This window comes from Metopolophium dirhodum, chromosome 1, assembly GCF_019925205.1.
Source record: "Metopolophium dirhodum isolate CAU chromosome 1, ASM1992520v1, whole genome shotgun sequence".
Taxonomy (NCBI): Eukaryota; Metazoa; Arthropoda; class Insecta; order Hemiptera; family Aphididae; genus Metopolophium; species Metopolophium dirhodum.
The window spans coordinates 118,151,253-118,161,519 of record NC_083560.1 but is presented as its reverse complement, the minus strand read 5'-3'; the positions used below and the strand labels follow the sequence as shown (position 1 = coordinate 118,161,519).

The window sequence follows — 10,267 nt, the reverse complement described above, 5'->3', positions numbered from 1 at the left end:
GAAAGTCATAGGTATTCGTCCTGCAGAGGGTTTGGGGTGGTGTGAGCGCTGGTTGGTTTGTGGACCCTAAAATTTGTCAAACGGCCGTCGGGCAGAGGTGTGTGGAGGTGTGCGCGGTAATTTGTCGCAGGCGGCCGGCGGGTAGCTCAGAGTGCGGTTGGAGGGTGTGGGGTACGTGCAGCGCGTCTTCGGCGGTGGATGACGGTGGCGAGGGCGGTCTTTTTCGGAGTTGCCCGGGCCTGCAGAAACGGTATTTAAAGAGCTCGCTCGCCCGGCTAACGTCAGTCCGTCGCCGTCGTTTCTTACTCGCTGTAGTTCTCTGCACTGTTTCTCATCGGCGGCGGCGGCACAACTTTCGATTGCAACACTTACACCTACGATTCGGTACCGGCGGTTAGCCGCCTACTGACGATCAATTCGAGGACGACAACGACTACAGCCAAAGGTCGTGGGCAACTTCCGCTGGTCCTAGTGGGCAACTTCCGCTGGTCCTAGTGGGCAACTTCCGCTGGTCCAAGTGGGCAACTTCCGCTGGTCCTAGTGGGCAACTTCCGCAGGTCCTAGGACCGCTTCTGCTACGCCGTCTGCCTGCCGTCAACCAGTCGCCTATTGGTAATATTATATTTTTATTTTATATTATATTATAACATGTTGTCCCTTATTGCAATATACTATATAGATATCATTAATCTTAAATATAATATGATGTCGTTAATTTAATTCCGGATGTTATTTATAGGTATTTTTATAATTTACATTTGAATACTTGTTTGTTATTTGGTACTTTTCAATAATATTATAAACTTCTGACATTTTGGTAATAATTATATTTTCTTATTTTATTTAAAATTCTTCAAATTTTAACTAAGTAGGTATATTTAATGATTTATAATAATAAAAATAAATATATTGTTTATGTGCTACTAATATTTTTTTCCTTTATTAAATTTTAATAATACATTATATTTTATTTTTTACTTAGAACTTTTTTCAATTTTTACATATTCAGGGTTCTTTTTATCATTGTTTGTTCTAATTTCAATATTTATATAGTATATTGCATTTTGACTTTAGGCACCTATAGTATAATACTTAGATTAAGATTAGATATAATATTAGCTATTAAATAGTACCTAAGTATATTTTTTAGTGTAGGTACCTGAAGAATGATATTTTTACTTTTTAGTTGGTAATAAAATTGGTATAACTAATAAAAATTCCTTTGACAAGAATTTGTATAAAGCAAAAATAATAGTAAAGAATATGAAATTATTAACTGTATGACATTATGTACCGGTAGTTATATTTAAAAAAAAATATTACATTTATATATTATATATTGTTTTGATCAAAATATAAAAATAGTTTAGTTACTCCGCTAATTAATTATGAATTCATATATAGGTAATTAATTTTAAAAAAAAAACTAAATACATTTTTAATAAATTTATCGGCTGTAAATGTGTTTAAGTAATAAAATATAATAAATTAACTAACTGGGATTTTTCTTAAATTTTAGTAATTTCACTTTTATTCACCTATAATCTATATTATTTCAGCATCTGAAATGCTTCAAATTTATTATCACACTAATAGTAGGGTAACCTATCACATAATATACAATTTCTCACCGTATATTTAATTGTATACAATAATATATTATGTACCTAAATATAATTATACTTACTTATCCATATATTTTCTCCGCAGTAATTAGGTACATATTTTCGTATACTAAATACAATTTTCGATAATTCCCTACCTACTTATTTAGTTATCTGAAATCTGCGCCTATTTTACTTCACAAAACTAGAGTTACAGTTACCCGAACTTATTAATTTTAATAATAATATATTAATATAACGTCCGTGAGTATTATATGATATAATAAAAATAGTTGGTCATAGCAGGACATTGAATTAACTGTAAATTGTAATAATTGTACAATAATGCCTACCTTATTGAAATATAATTACTATAAGCGTTAATAATTATTAAATAATCTGGAATACCTATAGTATATAATAAATTATTAATGCGTTGTAATATTTTATCATAACATAATATTGTACCATTATGTCGTTACCCATTATCGTGAATCGATGTAGTCAAGCGCGTTTCTTTGTTTGATTATATTTTAATTGTCATAATATATATAGGGGTCTATAATATATAGGTAGGTACTTAATACTTTCACTTTTCCTAGTGACAAAGGGGGGAAGCATGTGCTTGGTACACACAACTGTTGAAACAAATGATTATATTTACCCGTAGTAGTGCGGAGAGGGTTGGGAGAGAGGGGAGTACGTGGAATTGGTGTAAGATCAGGCATTACACAGAATGGAGGGCGTGGCGGTGGAGCTTAGTGTGAAGGGGTGGAAAGTTGAAAGGGATTGACTGAGTGGAGAGTGGAGAGCTTGAGGCTTGGGTGGGCCGCCACCGTGGGAGTTCACGTCTCGCACCCTACAGACTTACCCCTCCACTCCCACCTTCGAATTATCAAGCCTTTATCTACAATAGTGTATTTTGCGATTACGTTGTGCCCACTTTTTACCCAGTTTCGGTATGGATCTCTTCCAGTACAGTCTCGCGATATTACTTCTTAATTTCTATACCATGACATTAATATTATTATATTAAGATATCACACCCGAATGTGTATAGTCTCCGTCATACAAATATATAACATAGCAAAAACTGTTTTTCGCTGGACATCTTTACTCTCTCTGTATTCATAGTAGAATTATCAATTTCACAACGCATAGGGAAAAACTTTATCCGTTTCGTGGATTTTTATTTTAAAGATCGAGAACATTATGTTATTTTTCATTTAATTATTAAAAATCAAAGCTATAAATAAAACATGAAAACACTACGAGACAGATAAAGTACCACCCTATGCGTTGTGAAATGTTGGTAATTCAACTATAAATACAGAAGGAGTACAGCGTTGTTCCGCGCAAAACAGTTTTTGTTATGTTGTACATCTGTAAGATGGTGACAACACATGCGGGTGCTTAATCACCTTTAATAGTTTCATATTTTCTATATGATTAACTGCTTCCGTCGTTTGGATTTATAATAATATTAATACTATAATATTACTATCACAGCCGGTCTACTCTATATACGACTACAATATGGTGGACTGGGTCAATATCGTGTTCATCTTCATGTCATGTGTTAGCTGTATCTATAACTTCGACTCCTACTACGACAACGCCTTTGACATTTCAACTAATGGGGTATCAAATGAGGAATCGCAAATGCCACTTGGCCCACTTATGCCATACCTATATTGGTGTTGGGAAAACAGTTTTTTCTCTAAGGTTTTAATGGCGGGGGTGAAGATTTTCGAAATTGTGTTCCTCTTGTACGTTTTTCGAGGGGTTTTGATGGTGATATTCGACGTTTTGGAACAACCACTCCACCAGTTACAACAACAGCAATGACAAGGCTGGTAAACACTTTTAGTCCACCGTCGTCATACAGCTGGTAAAATTATTTATATTTATTATAATAAGTTTTAACATTTTTAATATTACTTATACGGACTGTTATGATTACCAAACAGGTTGTAGGCATACATCTATCGTCTATCGTCTATTGAAATTGAAAACATATACATCGACATCACTAAATTATTTATTTTGACACTAAAAAGTTTAAAAAATCGTTTTTCGTTATTATGCTTTATCGCGCGTACCTATTATATTACTGATAAAATTGTCATAATTGTTTTTCCTCATACTAATATGTTTTATTACTGCATCGTTAACCTATGTTTAATTCTCATACTGAATTTAATTCAAACATTTTAATTTTGAACCTCTATGTTACAAAAGTACAATACTGTTATATTAATATATATTTATATATTATATTATAGGCACAATAATTATAGTATTATCCTATAGCCTATTGGCATTTATAATTGTTTTACATGCATTATATATTTATAAGCTTGCACGATAAACCAATATGGATTTTACGATATACATATGTATAATAATATAATTTAATATATTGTTGTATCGTCTTTCATTTATAATCGGTTGTATTAAAAGAGTTACCTTACTCACTCGCGCCTACTTATATATAATATATTTTCTATGAATTATAATATATAATGGCTATCGACTTTATCGACTAGGTTAGTAGTGTATATAATGAAAGGTCTATAAAATCTGGTGGTGAATTCCGTAATATTAAAATGGTTCAACCATTATAGTTATGATTTTATACGTTGTCTTGAGTTAAAACTTGTATAAAACATATTCTTTGCTGTTATCGCAGATAATTTACTTAACGAATAAAATATGTTAATCCTATACAATCGATCTTCTAATTGTATGCGTGTGTCTGTTCATACATATTGCATATTATAATATATATATATAATATTATATACATCTTACAATGGTTTAATATGTTAGTTGTGTAATAATATTACCTACAAGTCAAATAAAAAATATTTTCTCTTTGGAAGCTTAATAAGCTGGTGTATATAAGCGATAAACTTATTATAGTACCTAAATATACCTGTTCTACCGTGTTCAATAATACTCCCAACCTAATCGATTTCCGCCCTACTCGGTTTCTCGTGGTGTATTATTCGGCGAGGTTACTGTTTATGTGGTAAGGTCGTCCGTGGACAGTAGAGTGGTGAAAGAAGAAGTGAAGGTCGTACAGCAGGTTGGGGGGAGGTCCCTGGGCAACTGTTGCGTTTTGTCACGACTCCGCTTTATTATAATAGTCGGAGCGATCGAGGGATCGTGACCGTGTTCGAAGGGGGGAATCGGGATGAATTCGAAAGGATAGTGGGGAAACGCGTAAAAACTAGAGGGGCGGGCGTGACCGCTAGAGGGCGTTCGCGGTGAGTCTTCAATATCGATCGAGCACCGGCGCCACAGTGCCACACAGTCGCGCCGTTTCACTTTCATTCGTATTGTCGTCTCTGTCATTCAAGCGCCTTCTGCACGAACGTTCCACCACTAAACCCCTTGCTCACTTGTCGCTCACACGTACACGGCACACACCTTGTTCGACCTTTCGTCACCGACGCCACGCGTTAACCGGTCCCACCACCGACAGAAGCGCCACGGCCGCACCGAAGCCACTGTATTCACTCAGGTACTGATTCAACATCACACAGTCGTATAATATATTAATATAGTCACGTCCACGAGGGCACCGTAGATATTTGTGTAGATTCGCTCCAGTTTGATTTATTTTACCGTCCATACAATTTGTGTTAGAGGTAGGTGTGTGGTATAGTTATTGTCAATTGCCAGTCGATTAGGAATCAAAGTTATCAACTGTGATATCTTAACCCAAGAACCATGGATAACCGTCGAACGATCATTATTCGTCCATCCGTCTTGACAATAATCTGGTATCACTTTCCATACGCGCTGCCGACCTTAACGTTATTTGCATATATCGAACTACAACTCTACCTTAACGACGAATTCTGGAAGCTATTGAGTCAGTCAAATCACACGAGCACTTTTCCATTGATCAACAGAAGTCAGGCCCACGATATCCAACTGACGCCAGTGATTCAAAACGTTTTGTTCATAATTTCACTGCTAATCACAGTTGCCGTATTGCATACGGTCTTGTTCTGCTTATCGATCTTCGAAATTCATCGCACTGATATCTTTGAAACGGATTCAGAATCTGACTCTGACGAAATATATCATAGTGACAGTTATCACTCCGAAGATGAAGAAGAATATGACGGGGATGACGAATCGAATTACTTTCTAGCCTTTTTCTTTGATGGCATATTCAATGTCTTATTCCGTGATGACGATTACAACTACAGCGATGAAGAAGACAGCCACAGTGATGAAGAAGACGGCCATATAAATGAAGACTTCTACCGCCACAGCCACGACGTACTCGGTGTCGGTGTCATTAACCAAAGGTTGGCAAGTTAATGAAAGTAATATTATCTAATCAACTAAAATATACCTATTCATTCAAAATTATTATATCAAGAAAATAACAGAAATGTTTATATTATTATAGTATTAGGTTGTTTTTATTTGTATTTTATATTAATATTTACGTACAAATTACGAAAAAGAACAATTTCAAAAAATGATTAACTTGTTGGATTATTTTTAAATCAACTGAGAAAAGCTAAGTTACTAAGCTAGCAACTGTAAATTAACCTAGTTAAGTTCATAAGTTTAGAAAATTAAGTAACCTATTAAGTTAAAACATTAGGAAAACATATTCGATGTACTATTATATGTTTATTTTCAATACTAAAGACTTGTATAGGTATACGTTATTAACACTGCTCGTTTCATAACAAAATCTATGGTAATATATGTCGAGAAACGGCTTTTGTTTTTTTGTTCAAAAACGCGTTTATTGCATAGTCAATAACTTTTGTCATATTATTCTGTCACAAAGGTATAATAATATGCAAAATCATTAGATTTTCATACTGTATCATGCGTTCGTCTGACTGGTGAAATGGTTTCAAAATATTCAATTTTCATAGTATGAATATATATTATAGTTTCAATAATAACCGTACGCATATTATACGCATAACTGGTGAAATGTCGAAATCCAAACAATACCTAGGCATTTTTATAATAATAGTTATCATAATCACTAAACATTGAATAGGTATACAGTTACATAGTTACCGCAGTGGTAATAATTTGTATACGTTAGGTTTTATTGTAGATGAGATGTGTATTTTTGAATAAACATTCTATGATTTAGGTAGGCATGTACATTTGATAATATTTGTAATTGTTTGTAGCGGAGTGTATAATTATTAACATTAATCAATAATCATTAATCATTATTAATAAAATATAATTAATAACTATGTGTTATAAATACACTATTAGTACTAAACGTGTATGATATTGACTAGTTAATAGAGATTATTGGCAATACGAGGTTTCATAACTGTTATAATAACATTTATTATTTCATAATTGTTCATAACCTTACTCCGGGTACCCAGTCATCAACTTCACGAAGGTATAAATTACCATAAATTATTATGGTAACCTCTCCGCTCGAGTTCCAATTTTGAGATCAATATGATTTAATAATTTATTTATTATTAAGTAGGTACATAATATAATATATACTATATATAGCATTCATAAATTACCTACATAATTACTTTATTTCGTACAGCTAGATACTATAAATACACTATATTAATTATCACTGTGATGTACAAAGAACTTCTAAAATGTTTCGAATTTACCGTTGTTAGTATGTTACCAACCAAAAAAATACCTAGCAAAAACTTTAATATGAATAAATAATAAATATATTTTCTTTAAATAGGTATAACCAACTTGAAAAATATAAACATAAGTAGGTACGAACAATTTAACATTTAATAAAAAAAAAATTTTTAATTATATAGCTCAATCCAATTTAAATAGTTGTTCCTAATATATGACTAATATAATATATATTATGAATCGTATGAATCATAATATATAATATGTCAAACTAAATAATTTCGATACAAAATATCTTAAACATTTTAAAGCTGAAATTCAAAAATAAACTCGTATGTGTAGAAATATATTATACACTAATATTATAGCTAGGTGATATTACATTTATTATACACAATATTTAATGATTGATGACGATCATCGTCACATACCAGCTATAATCTCGACGCTCGTTTTATATTCGTACTCTTAATAATTTGTTTCAATAAAGAAAGCCGGTTAACCACTATTTAAAGAAAACAAACTGATTCGGTTAAGTTGCCATTCAACTAATAATCATTGGTGTCATTCGTGGTTTTGTTAATCGTAAAAACTACTCATCAACCGGGTTAGGTAATCCGTAGTTTCCGTCCCTATTTCAAATTTTATTTGTACGTCTATTAACATATTAATAACTATTTAAAAGTGAACATAATAATAATCGTTTATTCTGATTCGAGTACAGTGCTATAGTACTGCTATAGCCTATATTCTAACGTCATCGTGACCCAGATGTTAACATTTCCACTTACATACTATACCTATTAGGTATTATGAGTATTGTGCGTAGTATAAAATGTATACTACACAATACCCACAAATTTAATGTATAATATATTAATATATACCGATTTTATATTTTCGATTACAATACAAACAGTGACAATATTTCCGGTCGTCGTCCTCACTATTGGTAGCTGTGCTGTTGCCATTGTTTTTTTCTTGAGCATTCAAAAACCGTACCAAAAATGTCACATTCACCCGACCCCCGCAAGATAAACATCTCCTTGCATAATAAAGTAAAAAACAAATCATTTTATGTCGTTTTCTTACGTTTGTATCATTTTTACTTTCCATTGTCGTTCACTGTATTTATCACTTAACAATTTTTACCTGGAACGCAGACCATAATGTTATATCTAGTGAATGAAGTGTCTGCCACCAAAACCTAAACGATAATATACCTACAATAGTTTATAATAGTAATTCAACGTTAAAAATATAAAAAGCTATAAAATAAACCCATAACAAAATGTCATTTTTACCAATGAAATAAAATACTTTAACATATTAGTTCATTCGACCCTAAACTCACTGATATTTAAAAATTATAAAAATATAAAAAACTTAACATCTTTAGGTAACTGTGAACGAAAGTACAATATTAATTTTACACTACGCACAATTATTTAAGCACAATATAATATGTATTATTATGAATGATTAATGTCATCTTTATATATTATGGAGCGTAATATAATAGAACACTGTTTAGTTAGGTTCGATTAAAAACGCCTACGATGGCGTATAATATTATCGTTTCATGACCTTTCTGTACGGGCGTTGAAATTTAATTTTATTACCACATTGTGCCACAGTCCAGAGTCCTATTTGTCTAGATCCAACCAATTATACGTTATCAACATTTATTAATGAATATATACTACAATCATGTCATTCGCGTCATGTAAAGTGTAAACACCTAAAGAAGTATTCTTAAATTTAATTCATGTTTAATAATATGTATGAATTTAGAATTGTAATAAAAAATAATAAAAAAAATTGATATGACTTCACAACAAACTTAGTTTCTTTTCTGTATTTACTCTGAATTAATTTACAATGAATTAAAAGACTATGTGTACTAATATTAACATCCTATTTAAATGTTTTTAAATTTTAATTTACACTGCAGTGTTTAAAATGTCTCAAATGCCATTCTCCACTAATAATTAATATAAAATATTGCTAGGTAATTATATTTAATTCATTGAAATTAATCTAAATATGTTTTGATGTTCTGATTAAGACGGTCAATTAATTTTACAACATAATAATTATTAGTAACTACCATACTTTGAAACAATTAAACAAAACAGTAAATACACACTTATATAACTATATTCATATATTGTTTAACGCTTCCTACCTATACACATTATAGGTGTGAATTTGTGATCATAGCCCATAGGTATTCTATAATCGCTGATACATAAATAATATAAGATTCATTATATTTTTAATAAGTTATTATTTTTGAATGTGGTTTTTACTTTGATGCATCATTTTAAATTTCCTCAGTCATTTTCTTGAACATAAACAATAATTATCTAATAAACCATATTATGTGTCTGGAATTTTTTATTTTTGCACTAAGTTAAGTTAGTTTTTTTAAATGTTTTTTCCTAACTTAACGAGTGAACAATAAAATACTAGTAACTTTTAACTTAACTTAACTTTAATATTTTCAAATAATTCAACTAAACGAGCTAATTAACTTGTTACTTTTTTTTCAAATTAATTTTTACTTAATAAGTTTTTAATTTTTTTTTTTTAAGATAACCGTGTTAACTTCAAATTAATTTTATTTCAAAAGTATATAAATTAAGTTAATTTTCATCAGAAGAATAATGTAAATTTTTGAATGAGGTTTTTTACTTTGATGTATCATTTTAAATTTCCTCAGTAATTTTCTTGAGCATAAAGAAAAACTATCTAATGAACCATATTATTATGTATCTGGAATTTTTATTTTTGCAAATACATAATAACATGGTTTATCGTTTATTAGATAGTTTTTTTTTCAAAGTTATTTTTCAACTTAACGAGTTAACATACGAGTAACTTTTAACTTAACATGTTCAGTGTAAACACCTAAAGAAGTATTCTTTAATTTACTTGCTGTTTAAAAATATGCATGAATTTAGAATAAATAATTGTAATTAATAACTATATCAAATAAAAAAAAATAAAAAATTGTTATGACTTCACAA

General features: G+C 31.0%; 1 protein-coding gene across 1 annotated transcript in view; it reads left to right on the top strand.

The window, feature by feature from the left end:
• The first annotated feature begins 303 nt into the window (after window positions 1–303).
• The window catches only part of LOC132934817 (uncharacterized), a 31,144-nt gene continuing 21,180 nt past the window's right edge, over window positions 304–10,267 (top strand). The window contains exon 1 of the mRNA XM_061001187.1: window positions 304–612. The gene's annotated coding sequence lies outside the window, so the exon portion shown is untranslated. The remainder of the gene's footprint in view (window positions 613–10,267) is intronic.